Below are 19,691 nucleotides of genomic sequence, written 5' to 3'. Positions count from 1 at the left end.
TTATGCACGATTTTATATATATACTAGAGGCCCAGTGCACAAAAATTTGTGCAATCGGGGGTAGGGGGTTCCTCAGCCTGGCCTGTGCCCTTTTGCAGTCTGGAACCCCTTAGGGGTGACCACTTGCTGGCTTAGGCCTGCTCCCCAGGGGATTGGGCCAGGATGACAATCAGACATCCCTCTGGCAGCCCGGCAGCCCTCGGGGGATGTCCACTTGCCAGCGGGGAGCAGACCTAAGCTGCAGTCAGACATCCTTAGTGCTGCTGAGGAGGCAGGAGAGGCTCCCACCACCAACGCTGTACTGGCAGCCATCAGCCTGGCTTGTGGCTGAGCAGAGCTCCCCTTGTGGGAGCACACTGACCACCAGGGGGTAGCTCCTGCATTGAGCGTCTGGACCCTGGTGGTCAGTGTGTGTCATAGTGACCAGTCATTCTCAGTCGTTCTGCTGTTAGGGTCAGTTAGCATATTACCCTTTTACTATATAGGATAGAGGCCTGGTACACGGGTGGGGGCCAGCTGGTTTGCCATAAATGGTGTCCCAGATCAGGATGGGGGTCCCGCTTGGGTGCCTGGCCAGCCTGGATGACAGGCTGATGGCTGTTTGCTGTTTGCAGCTGGTCACACCCCCTTCAGGGTGGGGGTCCCCACTGGGGTGCCTGGCCAGTCTGGGTGAGGGGCTGAGGGCCGTTTTCAGGCTGGCGGGTAACTGAAGCTCCCAGCCTCTCCTTTTTTCTGTTTTTTTTTTTTTTTTTTTATTCTGGGATTTATTTACCTTCTATAGTTGTCACTGGAGCTGAGAGCAGGCTCCAGCTCTGAGGCTGCAGCTGGCTGAAAGCAGGTATCTGGGTTTGTTTGGCTTCTATAAATGAAACATTGTTGCCATCACTGCCGCTCTAAGCTCTGAGGCCGAAACTGGCTGATAGCAGGTATCTGGAGCTTGTTTAGCTTCTATAATTGCAACTTTGTTGCTTAGAGTGTAGCTTAGAGCAGGGCGAGGCAGGCGGGGAACATTGGCTTCCTCCATCACTGGAGCAACCAAGCCTCATGTTCGCTTCAGCTGCATGGCTGCCGGCCGCCATCTTTGTTGGCAGTTAACTTGCATATCCTGCTGATTATCCAATGGGAAGTGTAGCAGAGGTATGGTTAATTACCATGTTTGTCTATTATTAGATAAGATATTAGGTGCCCGGTGCATGAAGATTCATGCATGGGGGTGGGGGGAAGGAGTCCCCTCAGCCCAACATGCACCCTCTGCCATGTTCAAGGACCCCGGCTGCTCCAGGCCTAGGCTCGGGCCTACAGGCTCGGGGTGCCCTGGCTCCCAAGGACACCTGTCCCGGGGACACAGGCCTTTTGGTGCCGGCGCGCACAAGCAGCTGCAGAGCAAGAACCTCCGCCAGCGCCCACCCTTGCACTCCAATGGGGCGGAAGCTTCCCCCGTGTTGCCATGGCAATGTGGGGAAAGCTCCATGTCCTGCCCCTGGTGCCACCCCGACCCATCTCCTCAGCGCCTGAGGGTGCTCACAGCCTGGTGAGAGCTTCCCTGCGCCAACATGGTGACAAGGGGGAAACTCCCCCCGACTGCGGCTCCTGGGCGTCCACGCGCCCCGCCCCACCCTCAGCTCCCTGACACCCATAAGCTCCTGCCCTGACCCCATCTTCCCACTGCCTGCGACTCGGGGGAAGCTCCAGGCCCTGCGCCCGGATTCCTCATGCATGCACCGCCCCAACCCCAGCTCCCAGGTACCTGAGCACATGCACCAGCCAAGCAGGAGCTTCCCAGCATCCTCGCACACCGCCCAAACTCCAGCTCCCAGGCGCCCTTAAGCTCCTGCCCAGACCCCATCTCCCCAGTGCTTGCACATGTGTGCCAGCGAGGCAGAAGCTCCCACCCCGACCACGGCTCCCCGGCACCCATGCACGTGCAAGCTCCTGCCCCAACTCCATCTCCCTGTGCCTGTGGACATGCAAGTGGCCAGGGGGCCTGAACTTCCCCAGCATCACCATGGGGACATGAGGGAAGTACCTGCCCCATCCCCATTCCTCATGGGCTGGTGGATGTGTCTGGTGGGTGTGGCTTGAGCATAGCAGAGAGATGGCTAATTTGCATGCTTCTCTTTTATTATATAGGATATATATTGTTTTTTACTTTTCTTCATATACACGAATTTTCTTTCTACCTCCTCTATACTGAAATGTGACCACTTCCCCATTCATTCCATTCCTTGACCTTACCTTCTGGAAATAAGATCTGCTGCTTCAGATTCAGCTTCCCTCCATCTTTTCTGAGTGTTTGTTGTTTGCATTGTTTGGATTAGTTGTTGGTTTTTTGGTGTTTTCTCCCCATATACATATATTTTCCCCTCTTCTATATTCTTCTCTTTCTTTTCTCTCTTACATATTTTCCTTTTCTCAATATCATTATTGCACTCTTTTCTCTCCCCTAATTCTCTTTTCTCTGGTGGTCACTTTTATTTGGGGTTATTGGTATCATGAATAAATTTGTGTTTGGTGCCCTCTGTGTTATGTCTTGTCATGTTGTATTTTGTGCCTTTAAGTCAGCCCGGTAGAGAGAGAGCTACATAACAAGACACCCTAAGAAGAACAAACATAAAGAGACAAAGAAACAGCCCCCATACAAAAGAAATGGAGGAATCACCAGAAAAGGAAGTAAACAAAATTGAGGCAAGCAATCTATCAGATAAATAATTCAGAGTAATGGTCATAAGGATGCTGAAAATGATGGAAGACAAATTTAACAACATGTGCAAGAACCAAGAGGAAATGAAGAAGAACCAAGAAGAAATGAAGAATGACATTACTGCAATAAGGAACACAATAAAAAGCATCAATAGTAGACTAGAAAAAGCAGAGGACTGCATCAGCGAGCTAGAAGACAAGGTAGGAAAAAAATACCCAACAAAGCAGCAACTGGAAAAAAAAACAACTTAAAAAACAGGAGGAGAGCCTAAGGGAACTTTGGTAAAACACAAAACAAAACAATATCCACATATCAGAGGTGCCAGAAGGAGAGGAAACTGAGCAAGGAATAGAAAACCTATTTGAAGAAATAATGATAGAAATATTGGCAAGAAAAAACTCAAACAAGTCCAAGAAGCTCACAGAGTCCCAAATAAGATGAACTCAAAAAGACTGATACCAAGACACATTATAATTTAATTGGCAAACAACAACAAAGTATACCAAAGAGAGACAGAAAGTTACCTATAAAGGATCTTCCATCAGATTATCAACTGATTCCTCAGCAGAAACACATCAGGCCAGAAGGGAATGGAATGAAATATACAAAGTCATGCAAACCAAGGGTCTGAATCCAAGAATACTATACGCAGCAAGGCTATCATTCAAAATTAAAGGTGAAATCTGCAGCTTCACAGACAAAAAAGGACTAAGGAAGTTTATTTCCACAAAACCAGCACTGCAAAACCTGTTAAAGGGTCTGTTGTAAAAAGAAAAAATAGGAAGGGAAGAAGTAACACAGACATAAAGAATAAAAATGCTAACAAAAAAGTACCTATCAATAATAACTTTAAATGTAAATGGATTAAATGCCCCAATCAAAAGACACAGGGTATCTGAATGGACAAGAAAACATGAACCATATATCTCCTATCTACAGAAGATCCACCTCAGATAAAAGGACTCACACAGACTGATAGTGAATGGATGGGAAAAAAAATTTTTTCAGGTGAATGGAAATGAAAAATAAAAAAAGCTGGAGTAGTTGCCCTGGCTGGTGTTGCTCAGTGGATAGAGCGTCAGCCTGGGACCTGAAGGGTCCCAGGTTCGATTCCCAGTCAAGGGCACATGCCCGGGTTGCAGGCTCCATCCCCAATAGGGGGCGTGCAGGAGGCAGCCGATCCATGATTCTCTCTCATCGTGGATGTTTCCATCTCTCTCTTCCTCTCCCTTCGTCTCTGAAATCAATAAAAATATATTTTTAAAAAACTGGAGTAGCAATACTTATACCTGACAAAATAGACCTCAAAGTGAAGGCCATAACAAGAAATAAGGAAGGCCACTTCATAATACTAAAGGGAGAAATTCAAAAAAAAGATATAACTCTGGTAAACATATATGAACCCAATACAGGAGCACCCACATACATTAAAAAAAAAACAATTCTGGAAGATATGAAGGTAGAGAGGGACAACAATACAGTCATAATAGGGGACTTTAATACCCTACTAATACCACTGCATAAATCTAAGCAAAAAAATCAACAAAGAAACATCAATCCCAAATGATTCGCTAGATCAGATGGAATTAATTGACATCTTCAGAATATTTCACCCCAAAGCCACAGAATATACTCTATTCTCAAGTACACATAGGACCTTTTCAAAGATAGACCATATATTGGAGCACAGGCAAAGTCTCTTCAAATTCAAGAAGATAGAAATCATGACAAACATCTTATCAGATCACAATGGCATAAAATTAGAAATCAACTACAATAAAAACAATGAAAAAAATCAAACACCTGGAGGCTAAATAGCATGCTATTAAACAATGATTGGGTTAACAAAGAAATCAAAGATGAAATAAAAATCACCCTGGGAACAAATAACAATGAAAACACAACAATCCAATATCTATGGGACACAATGAAAGCAGTCTTGAGAAGTCCATTGTTCTACAGGCCTACCTCAAAAAAAAAAAAAATGGTAATAAATTATCTAACTCTACAACTCAAGGAGTTAGAAAGAGAGCAACAAGAAAAGCCCAGCATAAGCAGAAGGAAGGAAATAATAAAGATTAGAGTGGAAATAAATGACATAGAGACCAAAAAAAAAAAATACAAAATATAAACAAAACTAAGAGCTGGTTATTTGGAAGGATAAACAAGATTGATGAACCTCTAGCCAAGCTCACAAAGAAGCAAAGAGAGAAGACCCAAATAAACAAAATCATAAATGAAAGAGGTGAAGTAACAACTGATCCCACAGAAATACAAAGGATTGGGAAAAAATACTGTGAACAACTTGTTCCAACAAAATGGACAACTTAGACAAAATGGACATATTCTTAGAAAAATACAATCTCCCAATGGAGAAAAAAATGGCGGAGGCTTAGACGGACGTGTTGGTCCTTCGTCCCGGAGCAGATAGGGGCGAGCAGCTGAAACGGGTAACAACCAGCCCGATCAAGCTGGGGAGGTTCAGCTGAGAGACAGTCTGCAGCCAGGAAAGACAGAGAACTCCTGAAAAATGCGGATGGTTAGAGATTGAGGCTGAAACTTCCCCCTGGGCGCCAGCGCAGCGGCGAGACCACGCCATCTTGGGAAGCGGTTACCTACCGGCATCCAGAGATCGGCTACTAACCCAGCGGCTACTAACCCGGAGGCGGCGACTTGCGGGCGGCGCGACTGCGAGAGCCCAGAGGAGGCCTGCGCGCCTCCACGGAGGGGCGGACACTCCTGGGCAGCCAGCAGAGGCACAGCGACCACGCCATCTTGGGAAACAGAGCTGCTTGAGACTAGGATCCTGGCCTCAGCACCACCCAGTCTGATCTCAGACGCATACCAGGACCCTGCAGCCACTGGGGACAGAGACCTGTGACCACAGCTACAGACCTGCAGACACGGAAAGTTCGGAGATCCCTGCTGCAGATCCGTGAGTAGCAGAGCCCATCCCCCCTTCCCCCAGGATCGCGGGCGGGCAGTGCCAGAGTAACTAACTGATAGACCTACCCCTTGCCGGGGCCTCAGCACTGCAGAAACTTTGGCCTGAAAGTGCGCGAGCACCTTAGAACTGATCCTATGCGCACTTCGGGCTTCAGAGCCCTGAGCTGGGAGCAAAAACGCGCACAGCACCAGGAACTAATCCTGTGCGCACTGCTGGCATCAGAGCCCTGGGCTGGGAGCAAAAACGCGCACAGCTCCAGGAACTAATCCTGTGCGCACTGCTGGCATCAGAGCCCTGGGCTGGGAGCAAAATCGCGCACAGCACCAGGAACTAATCCTGCGTGCACTGCTGGCATCAGAGCCCTGGGCTGGGAGCAATCGCGCGAACGGGAGTTTGTCCGCCTAGCACAGGCCCAGGAACCCCGTTTCTCAGGGCAGGAGGCAGCACCAAGCACCAGTGACTTGACTGTGTTTCTTATCACCTGCGCCTGAGATCCTGATTTCCTGTGCATTCATACTAAGAGCCAGTGAATCCAATTCCTGGTGCAAGGGCACACAGGGACCCTGATTCTCAAGGTGAGGTTGCGAGAAGCAACAGAGACTCTGATACTGAACTCTTGGGGAACTCTGACTCCTGGCGCAAGCTAGGGGGCTCTGCTCTGGTGCTAAACACGCGTCAGGGGGGCCTCTATTTCAGCACAGTGCAGGCAGGGTCCCTAATTCTAAGGGCACGCGCGAGGCCACATTGAGTGTTGGCAACACTGACACAGAGCGAGCCTGGTTCCCACCAACCAACAACAACCACACATCTTAGTGTCAGAGCTCTTCAGTGACACTAGGGTGGTGGGAGCCTCCCACTGCGCACGGCCCAGGCCCACGCAACTCAACCTTTGAACCATCAGGAGATAATCAGAATGAAGAGACGACACAATACCCAGAGGAAAGACAATGAAGAATCACCAAGAAAGGAAATTAATGAAGCTGAAGCGTGCAACATGACAGACAAAGAATTCAGAATGATGGTTGTACAATTCATTCACCGGATGGATGAGAAAATCAACAACCTATGCAAGAATCAGGAAGAAATGAAAAGTGATATAGCTACAATCAAAAACACCATGGAAAGTTTCAACAGCAGACTAGAAGAAGCAGAAGACCGAATTAGTGAGTTAGAAGATAAGGCAGAGAAACAAGCTCAATCTGAACAGCAACTGGAGAAAAGAATTAAAAAACAGGAGGAGAGCCTAAGGGAGCTTCAGGACAACATGAAACGAAGTAACATACGCATAATAGGGCTGCAAGAAGGACAAGAAGAGCAGCAAGGATTAGAAAATCTATTTGAAGAAATAATGACAGAAAACTTCCCAGATATGGGGAAGAAAAAAGTTACACAAATACAGAGAGTCCCAGGCAAGATGAACCCCAAAAGACCGACACCAAGACACGTCATAATAACAATGGCAAATGTACAAGACAAAGAGAGAATCTTAAAGGCTGCAAGAGAGAAACAGAGAGTTACCTACAAAGGGTCCCCCATCAGATTATCAAACGATTTCTCAACAGAAACACATCAGGCCAGAAAAGAATGGACGGAAATCTACAAAGTGATGCAAAGCAAAGGACTGAATCCAAGAATACTCTATCCAGCAAGGCTATCATTCAAAATTGAAGGGGAAATAAGAAGCTTCACAGACAAAAAAAGGCTAAGGGAGTTCATCACCACCAAGCCAGCAATGCAAGAAATGCTAAAGGGACTGGTGTAAAAAGAAGAAATAAAAAGCCCAGAAAGAAAGCAGCCACAAAAAAATAGAAATGGCTACAAACAAGTACCTTTCAATAATAACTTTAAATGTAAATGGACTAAATGGTCCAATCAAAAGATATCGAGTGGCTGAATGGATAAAAAAACATGACCCATACATTTGCTGTCTACAAGAGACCCACCTCATTAGAAGGGACTCACACAGACTGAAAGTGAAGGGATGGAAAAATATCTTTCAGGCAAATGGAAATGAAAAAAAAGCTGGGGTAGCAATACTTATATCCGACAAAATAGACCTCAAAGTGAAGGCCATAACCAGAGATAAGGAAGGCCACTTCATAATACTAAAGGGATCAATACAACAAGAGGATATAACCCTGATAAACATATATGCACCCAATGCAGGAGCACCCACATACATAAGAAAACTCCTGGAAGGTATCAGGGGAGAGATCGACAACAATACAATCATAGTAGGGGACTTTAATACACCACTAACATCACTGGATAAATCCGCTAGACAAAAACTCAGCAAAGAAACAGCAATCCTAAATGACTCACTAGATCAGATGGACTTAATTGACATCTTCAGAACACTTCACCCCACAGCTGCGGAATATACATTCCTCTCAGGTGCTCATGGGACATATTCAAAAATAGACCACATATTGGGTCACAAGCAAAGTCTCCACAAATTCAAGAAGATTGAAATCATAAAAAGCATCTTCTCAGACCACGATGGCATAATGTTAGAAATAAACCACAATAAAAACAACCCAAAATACTCAAACACTTGGAAGCTGAATAGCATGTTATTAAATATTGATTGGGTTACCGATGACATCAAAGAAGAAATTAAAAACATCCTGGACACTAATGACAATGAAAACACAACAATCCAAAACCTCTGGGACACAATGAAAGCAGTCCTGAGAGGGAAGTTTATAGCTCTACAGGCCTACCTCAAAAAACAAGAAAAAATGGTAGTTAATCATCTAACTCTACAACTCAAAGAATTAGAAAGAGAGCAACAAGAAAAGCCCAGAGTGAGCAGAAGGAAGGAGATAATAAAGATTAGAGCAGAAATCAATGAAATAGAGACCAAAAAAACAATACAGAAAATCAATGAAACCAAGAGCTGGTTCTTTGAAAGGATAAACAAGATTGACAAACCCCTAGCCAGGCTCACCAAGAAGCAAAGAGAGAGGTCCCAAATAAACCAAATCAGAAATGATAGAGGCGAAATAACAACAGACCCCAAAGAAATACAAATGATTGTTAAACAATACTACGGACAACTCTACTCCAACAAACTAGACAACCTGGAGGAAATGGACAAATTCCTAGAAAAATACAACATTCCAAAACTCAATCAGGAAGAATCTAAAAATCTCAATAGGCCAATAACGATGGAAGAAATTGAAGCAGTCATCAAAAAGCTTCCAGCAAACAAAAGCCCAGGACCAGACGGCTTCTCAGGGGAGTTTTACCAAACTTTTAAGGAAGAACTGAAACCTATCCTCCTCAGATTACTACAAAAAGTCCGAGAGGATGGAACACTTCCAAACACATTTTATGAAGCTAGCATCACCCTAATACCAAAACCAGGTAAAGACAACACAATGAAAGAGAATTACAGGCCAATATCCCTCATGAACATAGATGCCAAAATCCTCAACAAAATCTTAGCAAATCGGATCCAGCAGTACATCAGAAGGATCATACACCATGACCAAGTAGGATTTATCCCAGGGATGCAAGGATGGTACAACATCCGTAAATCAATAAACGTGATACATCACATAAACAAATTGAAAGAAAAAAACCACATGGTCATATCAATTGATGCAGAAAAAGCATTTGACAAAATCCAACACCCATTTTTGATAAAAACTCTCAGCAAGGTGGGAATAGAAGGATCATACCTCGACATAATAAAAGCCATATATGACAGGCCCACAGCCAACATCATACTCAATGGACAAAAACTAACACCATTTCCCCTAAGAACAGGAACAAGACAGGGATGTCCACTCTCTCCACTCCTGTTCAACATAGTCCTGGAAGTATTAGCCATTGCAATTAGACAAGAAGAAGAAATAAAAGGCATCCAAATTGGAAAAGAGGAAGTAAAACTGTCCTTATTTGCAGATGACATGATATTATACATACAGAACCCTAGAGACTCCATCAAAAAACTACTAGACTTAATACATGAATTTGGCAATGTAGCAGGATACAAAATTAACCCCAAGAAATCCGAGGCATTTCTATATACCAATAGTGAACTTTCAGAAAGAGAGATTATAAAAACAATCCCATTTACCATCGCACCCCAAAAATTAAGATACCTAGGAATAAACTTAACTAAAGAGGTAAAAGACCTCTACTCAGAAAACTATAGGACGTTGAAAAAAGAGATAGAGGAAGACATAAACAGATGGAAGAACATACCATGTTCTTGGATTGGTAGAATCAACATCATTAAAATGTCCATATTACCCAAAGCAATCTATACATTCAACGCACTTCCCATTAAAATACCAATGGCCTTCTTCAAGGATCTAGAACGAACTCTCCAAAAATTCATCTGGAATAAAAAAAGACCCCGAATAGCTGCAGCGATCCTGAGAAAAAACAAAGTAGGTGGGATCTCAATGCCAGATATCAAGCTGTATTACAAAGCCACTGTTCTCAAAACTGCCTGGTACTGGCACAAGAACAGACATATAGATCAGTGGAATAGAATAGAGAGTCCAGAAATTAGCCCGAACCAATATGCTCAATTAATTTTTGACAAAGGAGGCATGAACATACAATGGAGCCAAGATAGTCTCTTCAATAAATGGTGTTGGGAAAATTGGACAGATATATGCAAGAAAATGAAACTAGACCACCAACTTACACCATACACAAGAATAAACTCAAAATGGATAAAGGACTTAAATGTACGACAGGAAACCATAAAAATTCTAGAAGAATACAAAGGCAGCAAAATCTCAGACATATGCCAAAACAATTTCTTCACTGATACAGCTCCTAGGGCAGTTGAAACTAAAGAGAAACTGAACAAATGGGACTACATCAAAATAAAAAGCTTCTGCACAGCAAAAGAAACCATCAACAAAACAACAAGAAAATCCACCTCGTGGGAAAACATATTTGCCAACGTCATATCTGATAAGGGCTTAATCTCCAAAATTTATAGGGAACTCATACAACTTAACAAAAAGAAGATAAACAATCCAATCAAAAAATGGGCCAAGGATCTAAATAGACACCTTTCAAAAGAGGACATTCAGAAAGCCAAGAGACATATGAAAACATGCTCAAAGTCACTAATCATCCGAGAGATGCAAATCAAAACAACAATGAGGTACCATCTCACACCTGTCAGAATGGCCATCATCAACAAATCAACAAACGACAAGTGCTGGAGAGGATGTGGAGAAAAAGGAACACTTGTGCACTGCTGGTGGGAATGCAGACTGGTGCAGCCACTATGGAAGGCAGTATGGAGGTTCCTCAAAAAATTGGAAATGGAACTCCCATTTGACCCTGTGATCCCACTTCTAGGAATATATCCCAAGAAACCAGAAACACCAATCAGAAAGGATATATGCACCCCGATGTTCATAGCAGCACAATTCACCATAGCTAAGATCTGGAAACAGCCTAAGTGCCCATCAGTAGATGAATGGATTAGAAAGCTGTGGTACATCTACACGATGGAATACTATGCTGCTGTAAAAAAGAAGGAATTCTTACCATTTGCAACAGCATGGATGGAACTGGAGAGCATTATGCTAAGTGAAATAAGCCAGTCAATGAAGGAAAAATACCACATGATCTCACTCATTCATGGATAATAAAGACCATTACAAACTTTTGAACAATAATAGATACAGAGGCAGAGCTGCCTCAAACTGATTGTCAAACTGCAGTGGGAAGGCCAGGGAGGGTTGGGGGGGAGGAGGGAGGGGATTAAGAGATCAACCGAAGGACTGGTATGCATCCATATAACCATAACTAATGGACATAAGACACTGGGGGGTAAGGGAGGGCAGGGGTCTGTCAAGGGCGGGGGGGAAAAAAGGACACTTATGTAATACACTTTGTAATACTTTTAGCGAAAAATAAAAAAAATTAAAAAAATTAAAAAAATAAAAAAAAAATAAAAAATAAAAAAAAAAAAAGAAAAATACAATCTCCCAAAACTCAATCAGAAAGAATAAAAAATATGAATAGGCCAATAACTACTGAAGAAATTGAAGCAGTAATAAAAAATCTCCCAGCAAACAAAAACCCAGGTCCAGATGGCTTTACAGCAGAGTTCTACCAAGCATTCAAAGAACTAAAATCTATCCTCCTCAGACTATTCCAAAAAATTCAAGAGGAAGGCACACTTCCAAGCTCTTTCTATGAAGCCAGCATTACCCTAATTCCAAAACCAGATAAAGACACCACAAAAAAATAGAACTACAGGCCCATATCCTTGATAAACATAGATGCTAAAATCCTCCACAAAATTCTAGCAAACCTGATCCAGCATTACATTAGAAAGATCATACATTATGACCAAGTGGGATTTATTCCAGGGATACAAGGATGGTACAATATCTGCAAATCAACAAATGTGATATATCACATAAACAAATTGAGAGACAAAAATCACATAATCATATCAATTGATGCAGAAAAAGCATTTGACAAAATCCAACATCCTTTCTTGATAAAAACTCTCAGCAAAGTGTGAATAGCGGGATCCTACCTCAACATAATAAAAGCCTTATATGACAAACCTACAGCCAACATCATACTCAATGGGCAAAAACTAAACTCATTTCCCCTAATAATGGGAACAAGACAGGGTTGCCCACTTTCACCACTTCTTTCGATATAGTACTGGAAGGCCTAGCCATAGTGATCAGACAACAAGAATAAATAAAAGGCATCCAAATTGGAAAAGAAGAAGTAAAACTGTGCTTATCCACAGATGACATGATACTGTGCCAAAAGCTAATTCCAGCATGTCAGCAGGGCAGAATCATCTGGAATGGCTGAAGGCATTTCCCCAAACCTGAAAAGGATGCATAAATGATTGTTTTCTGCCAGACTGCTGAGGATATTTCAACCTACATGTTATTGCCTCCTGCTGGCCAAACACCTGAACACCTTCTAGACGCAGAAAAACACACACTGGCATTAATTGACACCCGAGACATGGATATTTGGAGAAGAAGAATTCACCTGAGGGAAAACAACACCGGTATGGTGGTAAGATGAACTGTTTGTTAAGCTTTTACCAAGCTCTGGAAGTTGCGAACCAGATTGGGCAAGAAAAGTCTTTTGTTTTAAGTCAGATAATAATGGGAAAGAATTTTATTAAAAGGCAAAATTATAAACAAATTCGAATATTAAAAGGTACTTTTTAAAATCAGGCTTAAGAAGGAGTTCCATTGTCATATTTAAAAATGTGGTTTCTTGTTCAAATTAAAATCCTAACTCATATTTGGGGTCAAAAGTCTGTAATAAAGGTCTCAAGCTTTGTCCCAGAGCAGATAGGGTAAGCAGATGAAATGAGAAATATCCAGCCCGAATTGGCAAAGGAGACTCAGCTGGGAGATGGTTTGCAGCTGGGAAGGGCAGAGGATCCCTGGAGAAAGATGCTAGAGAGCGAGCCTCATAACCCGACACCTGGAGAGAAAACTATATCCACGAATGGGTCAATAACACCCCAGATCCAACTACAGAGGCAGGAAGAAGGCGGCAGTGAGGGAGAGAATGTGAGTGAGGGAGAGAGAAAAAGAGGAGTCTGTGGTCATGTGGGATGTGCGTGTGTGTATGTGAGTGAGGCACAGTAAGATCCCGCAGGACATTTAGGGGCAGGCTAACTGGGCTAGCCTAACTAGGCAGCCTCTGCTGCCGTAGTAAACAGTACCTGGAGGCCACATTGTCCTCAGAGGCCTAGCCTTTTGAAGGGGAGAGCTGCTGTAACTGGGACCCAGCCTCACCTCCACCCAGAGTGCCCTCACATAACACCTGGGACTCTACAGCCACCCCTGCCAGGGACCTGCTACCTCAGCTGTGGTCCCACAGTCAACGAGTCTTCAGCTACCCTGGACGCAGGTTCCTGTGAGTTCTGAAACATGCTCCCCTCTGACCAGCCCAACGCCTTAGCCCAGGGCACTGCAACCACACGAGCAGCAGACACATGAGCAGCCCACTCCTGTCCAAGGAGCATCAGTCCTGCAAGCAGACTGCCCTAGGCCTAAAAACAGAAGCCTCACATGGCCTGCCCCTGTCCAAGGAGCAGCAACCACAGGAGCAGCCTGCCCCATCAGAGGAGCAGCAGCAGCATTAGCAGCCTGCCCATGATTGAGGAGCAGCAGCCCCACACAGTCCACCCCTGTCCGAGGAGCAGCAGCCACACAAGCAGACCGCCCATGTCCAAGGAGCAGCAGCCACATGAGCAGCTCACTCCCGCCCATGTCCAAGAAGCAGCAACTGCACAGGCAGCCCATCCCCCACTCAAGGAGCAGCAGTTGTGTGAGCAACCCTCACTCATACGAGGAGCAGTAGCCCTGTAAGCAAAATTCCCCTGTCCAAGAAGTGGCAGCCTCACGAGCAGCCTGCCCTATCTGAGGAACAGCAGCAATGTGCAGCCTGCCCCGATCCAAGGAGCAGCAGCCACTTGAGCAGTCCACCCCTGTCTGAGGAGCAGCAGCCTTGTAATCAGCCCACCACCATCCAAGGAACAGCAGCTGAGTGAGCAGCCTCCCCCACCAGCCAGATGTGACACCACTGATGCAAAAAGCTCCCGCCAGAGGAGCCACTGCCACCTAAGGAACAGCTGCTGCACGACTTGATATCTAGATCAGTTGGTGAGACCCAAAATGGGTAGACAAAGAAACCCCCAGAGGAAAGAAAAGGAGGACTCGCCAGAAAAGCAGCTTAGTGAAAAAGAGGCATGCAATATGTCATAAAAAGAATTCAGAATAAGTGTCATACAGTTCATAAACCTGATAGAGGAAAAAAATCAACAACTTATGTAAGAATCAAGAAGAAATGGATGAAAAAATCAATAACTTATGTAAGAATGAAGAAGAAATGAAGAGTGGTATAGCTGGAATAAAAAACACCATGGAAAGTTTCAACAGTAGACTAGGAGAAACAGAGGACTGAATTAGCGAATTAGAAGACAGGGAAGCAAAACACACCCAAACTGAACTGCAATTGGAGAAAAAAATTAAAAGAGAGGAGGAGAGCCTAAGGTAGCTATGGGACAACATGAAACAAAGAAACATACAAATAATAGGGGTGCCAGGACAACAAGAAGAGGAACAAGGGTCAGAAAACCTATTTGAAGAAATAATGTCAGAAAACTTCCCTGAGGTGGGGAAGAAAAAAGTCACACAAGTACAGAGAGTCCCAAACAAGATGAACCTGAAAAGACCCACACCAAGACACATCATAATTTTGATGGCAAATGTTCAGGACAAAAGGAGAATCTTAAAGGCTGCAAGAGAGAGACAGAAAGTTACATACAAGGGATCTCCCATTAGATTATCAAATGATTTCTCAACAGAATCAGGCCAGAAAAGAATGGAACGAAATTTACAAAGTGATGCAAAGCAAGGGACTGAATCCAAGAATACTCTATTCAGCAAGGCTATCATTCAAAATTGAAGGGGAAATAAGAAGCTTCACAGAATAAAAAGGGCTAAGAGAGTTTATTATCACCAAACCAGCAATGCAAGAAATGCTAAAGGAACTGGTGTAAAAGGAAGAAATAAAAAGCTAAGAAAGAAAACAGAAAACAGGCACACACAAAAAAAAAATGGCTACAAACAAGTACCTTCCAATAATAAGTTTAAACATAAACTGACTAAATGCTCCAATCAAAAGCCATCAAGTAGCTGAATGGATAAAAAAACATGACCCATATATTTGCTGTCTACAAGAGACCCACCTCAGAATAAGGGGTCACACAGACTGAAAGTGAAGGGATGGAAAAATATCTTTCAGGCAAATGGAAATGAAAAAAAAGGTGGAGTAGCAATACTTATTATATCTGACAAAATAGACTTCACAGTGAAGGCCATAAAAAGAGATAAGGAAGGCCACTTCATAATACTAAAGGGATTGATACAACAAGAGGCTATAACCCTGATAAACATATATGCACCCAAATATATATTAAAAAAACACTTCTGGAAGATATCAAGAGAGAGATCAACAACAATAAAATCATAGTAGGGGACTTTAATACACCAGTGACATCATGGATAAATTCTCTAGACAAAAAAATCAGCAAGAAAACAGCAATCCTAAATGACTCACTAGATCAAATGGACTTAATTGACATCTTCAGAACATTTCACTCCAAAGCCACAGAATATACGTTCTTCTCAAGTGCACATGGGACATTTTCAAAAATAGACTACATATTGGATCAAAATCAAAGTCTCCCTAAATTCAAGAAGATTGAAATCATACCAAGCATCTTCTCAAACCACAATGGCACAACATTAGAAATAAACTACATTAAAAACAATCTAAAATAATTCAAACACTTGAAGACTGAAAAACATGCTATTAAACAATGATCACATTACCAAAGAGATCAAAGAAGAAATTAAAAACATACAGGAAACTAATGACAATAAAACACAACAATCTAAAATCTATGGGACACAATGAAAGCAGTCCTGAGAGGAAAGTTTATAGCTCTATAGGCCTACCTCAAAAAATAAGCAAAAAAATGGTAATAAATCATCTAACTCTACAACTGAAAGAATTAGAAAGAGAGCAACAAGAAAAGCTCACAGTATCCAGAAGGAAGGAGACAATAAAGATCAGAGCAGAAATGAGTTGGATAGAGACAAAAAAAAAAAAAAAAAAAAAAAAAAAAAACAATACAGAAGATCAATGAAACCAAGAGCTGGTTCTTTGAAAGGATAAACAAGATTGATGAACCTCTAGCCAGACTCACCAAGAAGCAAAGAGAGAGGAACCAACTAAACAAAAACAGAAATGAAAAAGACGAAATAACAACAGACCCCACAGAAATACAAAGGATTGTTAAAAAATATCATGGACAACTCTATTCTAACACACTAGGAAACCAGGAGGAAATGGACATATTCCTAGAAAAATACAACCTTCCAAGATTTAATCAGGAAGATTCTAAAAGTCTCAAGAGGCCAATAACTATGGAAGAAATTGAAGCAGTCATCAAAAAGCTCCCAGCAAACAAAAGCCTGGGCCCAGACGGCTTCACAGGGAAGTTTTACCAAACATTCAGGGAAGAACTAAAACCTATCCTTCTCAGATTATTCAAAAAAATTAAGAGGAAGGAACACTTCCAAGCACATTCTATGAAGCCAGCATCACCCTAATACCAAAACCAAATAAAGACAACACAATGAAAGAGAATTACAGGCCAATATCCCCCATGAACATAGATGCCAAAATCCTCAATAAAGTTCTAGAAAATTTGATCCAGCAGTACATCAGAAAGATCATACACCATGACCAAGTAGGATTTATCCTGGGGATGCAAGGATGGTACAATATCTGCAAATCAATAAACGTGATACATCACATAAACAAATTGAGAGATAAAAATCAAATAGTCATATCAATTGATGCAGAAAAAGCATTTGACAAAATCCAACACCCATTTTTGATAAAAACTCTCAGCAAGGTGGGAATAGAAGGATCATACCTCAGCATAATAAAAGCCATATATGACAAACGCCCAGCCAACATCATACTCAATGGGCAAAAACTAAAACCATTTCCCCTAAGAAATAGGAACAAGACAGGGATGACCACTCTCACCACTCCTGTTCAACATAGTACTGGGAATACTAGCCATTGCGTTCAGACAAGAAGAAATGAAAGGCATCCAGATTGAAAAAGAAAAGTAAAACTGTCCTTTTTCGCAGATGACATGATACTGTACATAGAAAACCCTAAAGACTCCATCAAAAAATTATTAGACTTAATAAATGAATTCGGCAATGTAGCAGGATAAAAAATTAACACTGAGAAATCAATGAGATTTCTATACACCAATAATGAACTTACAGAAAGAGAGACTAAAAAAGCAATCTCATTTACCATCGCACAAAAAAAATTAAGATACCTATGAATAAACTTGACTAAGGAGGTTAAAGACTTATACGTGTAAAATTACAGGACACTGAAAAAGGAGATAGAGGAAGAGATAAACAGATTGAAGAACATACCGTGTTCATGGACTGGTAGAATCAACATCATCAAGATGTCCATACTACCCAAAGCAATCTATAGACTCAATGTACTCCCCATTAAAATACCAAAAGAATATTTCACAGACCTAGAACAAACTTTCCCCAAATTCATCTGGAATTAAAAAAAAAAGACCCCAAATAGCTACAGTGATCCTGAGAAAGAAGAACAAAGTAGGTGGGATCTCAATACCAAATATCAAGCTGCATTACAAAGCCACTATTCTCAAAACAGCCTGGTACTTGCACAAGAACAGACATAGAGATCAATGGAATAGAATAGAGGACACAGAAATCAACCCAAACCACTATGCTCAATTAATATTTGACAAAGGAGGCATGAACATTGAATGGAGTAAAGACAGCCTCTTCAATAAATGGTGTTGGGAAAATTGGACAGATACATGCAAAAAAAAAATGAAACTAGACCACCAACTTCCACCATATAAAAAAATAAACTCAAAATGAATGAAGGACTTAAACATAAGACAGGAAACCATAAAAATACTAGAGGAATCCACAGTCAGCAAAATCTCCGACATATGCCAAAGCAATTTCTTCACTGATACTGCTCCTAGGGCAATGGAAACTAACGAGAAAATAAACAAATGGGACGACATCAAAATAAAAAGCTTTTGCACAGCAAAGGAAACCATCAACAAAACAACAAGAAAGCCCACTGCATGGGAGAACATATTTGCAAATGTTACCACCAGTAAGTGTTTAATCTCCAACATTTACAGGGAACTCATATAACTTAACAAAATTAAGATAAACAACTTAATAAAAAAAATGGGCAATGGACTTAAATAGATACTTTTCAAAAGAAAGGCCAAAAGGCACATGAAAACATGTTCAAAGTCACTAATCATCCGAGAAATGCAAATCAAAACGACAATGCGGTACCATCTCACACCTGTCAGAATGGCTGTCATCAACAAATCAATAAATGACAAATGCTGGCCAGGATGGGAAGAAAAAGGAATTCTCGTGCACTGCTGGTGGGAATGGAGACTGGTGTAGCCACTGTGGAGAACAGTATGGAGTTTCCTCAAAAAAACTAAAAATGGAACTCCCATTTGACCCAGTGATCCCCCTTCTAGGAATATATCCCAAGAAACTAGAAACACCAATTAGAAAGGATATATGCACTCCTATGTTCATAGCACCACAATTCACCATAGCTACGATTTGGAAACAGCCTAAGTGCCCATCAGTAGATGAGTGGATTAAAAATCTGTGGTACATCTAAACAATGGAATACTACACTGCTGTAAAAAAGGAGTTCTTACCATTTGCAACAGCATGGATGGAACTGGAGAACATTATGTTAAGTGAAATAAGCCAGTGAGAGAAAGATAAATACCACATTATGTCACTCATTTATGGAATATAATGAACAACATAAACTGATGAACAAAAACAGATCCAGAGACAGAGAATCATCAATCAGAACGTCAATCAGAGGGAAGGTAGGGGAGGGTGGGGGTAAGGGGGAGAGATCAACCAAAGGACTTATATGCAAGCGTATAGGCCTAACAAATGGACACAGACAACAGCGGGTGAGGGCATGCGTGGGGGGGATATGGGGTAACATGGGGATAAGGACGCATATGTAATAATTTAATCAATAAAAAAATTTTGTTTAAAGTATGTAATAAAAACTAAAGCCCTAATCCCGAATCTGCCTCTGGTGCAGAGAGGCTCAAAATCTGGTGAGGGCAGAGCTATCAGTTCTCTTGCAAAAAGATTCCTTAATGCTTTTTTAAAAATTTACTGAAGAACACATTGAGATAAGCAAATTTTGGCAAAAATAATTCTAAGAGCTAGTCATTACTTTGGAAAATGGAATAGAAAAAGTGCCGGGAACCAATTCCAGCATGTCATAATTTCAAGGGTTTCATCAAAAGGTTGATGAGATTTGGGGAGTCAACAGGGATGAGTCACACATGTAGTCACCTGTTGGGAATGGCTAAAGGCATTTCCCTAAACCTGAATAGGAAAC

The 19,691-nt window shown here is 42.1% G+C and overlaps 1 pseudogene; it reads left to right on the top strand.

The window, feature by feature from the left end:
• Nucleotides 1-2,718: 2,718 nt before the first annotated feature.
• LOC139011396 (endoribonuclease LACTB2-like) overlaps nt 2,719-19,691 on the top strand; it is a 39,523-nt pseudogene continuing 22,550 nt past the window's right edge.

The sequence above is a fragment of the Myotis yumanensis genome, unplaced genomic scaffold (genome assembly GCF_028538775.1).
Source record: "Myotis yumanensis isolate MYYU_CA2020_CCGP unplaced genomic scaffold, mMyoYum1.0.hap1 SCAF_1, whole genome shotgun sequence".
NCBI classification, from domain to species: Eukaryota; Metazoa; Chordata; class Mammalia; order Chiroptera; family Vespertilionidae; genus Myotis; species Myotis yumanensis.
The sequence above is the reverse complement of the archived record's forward strand: the minus strand, read 5'-3'. Positions and strand labels throughout refer to the sequence as shown.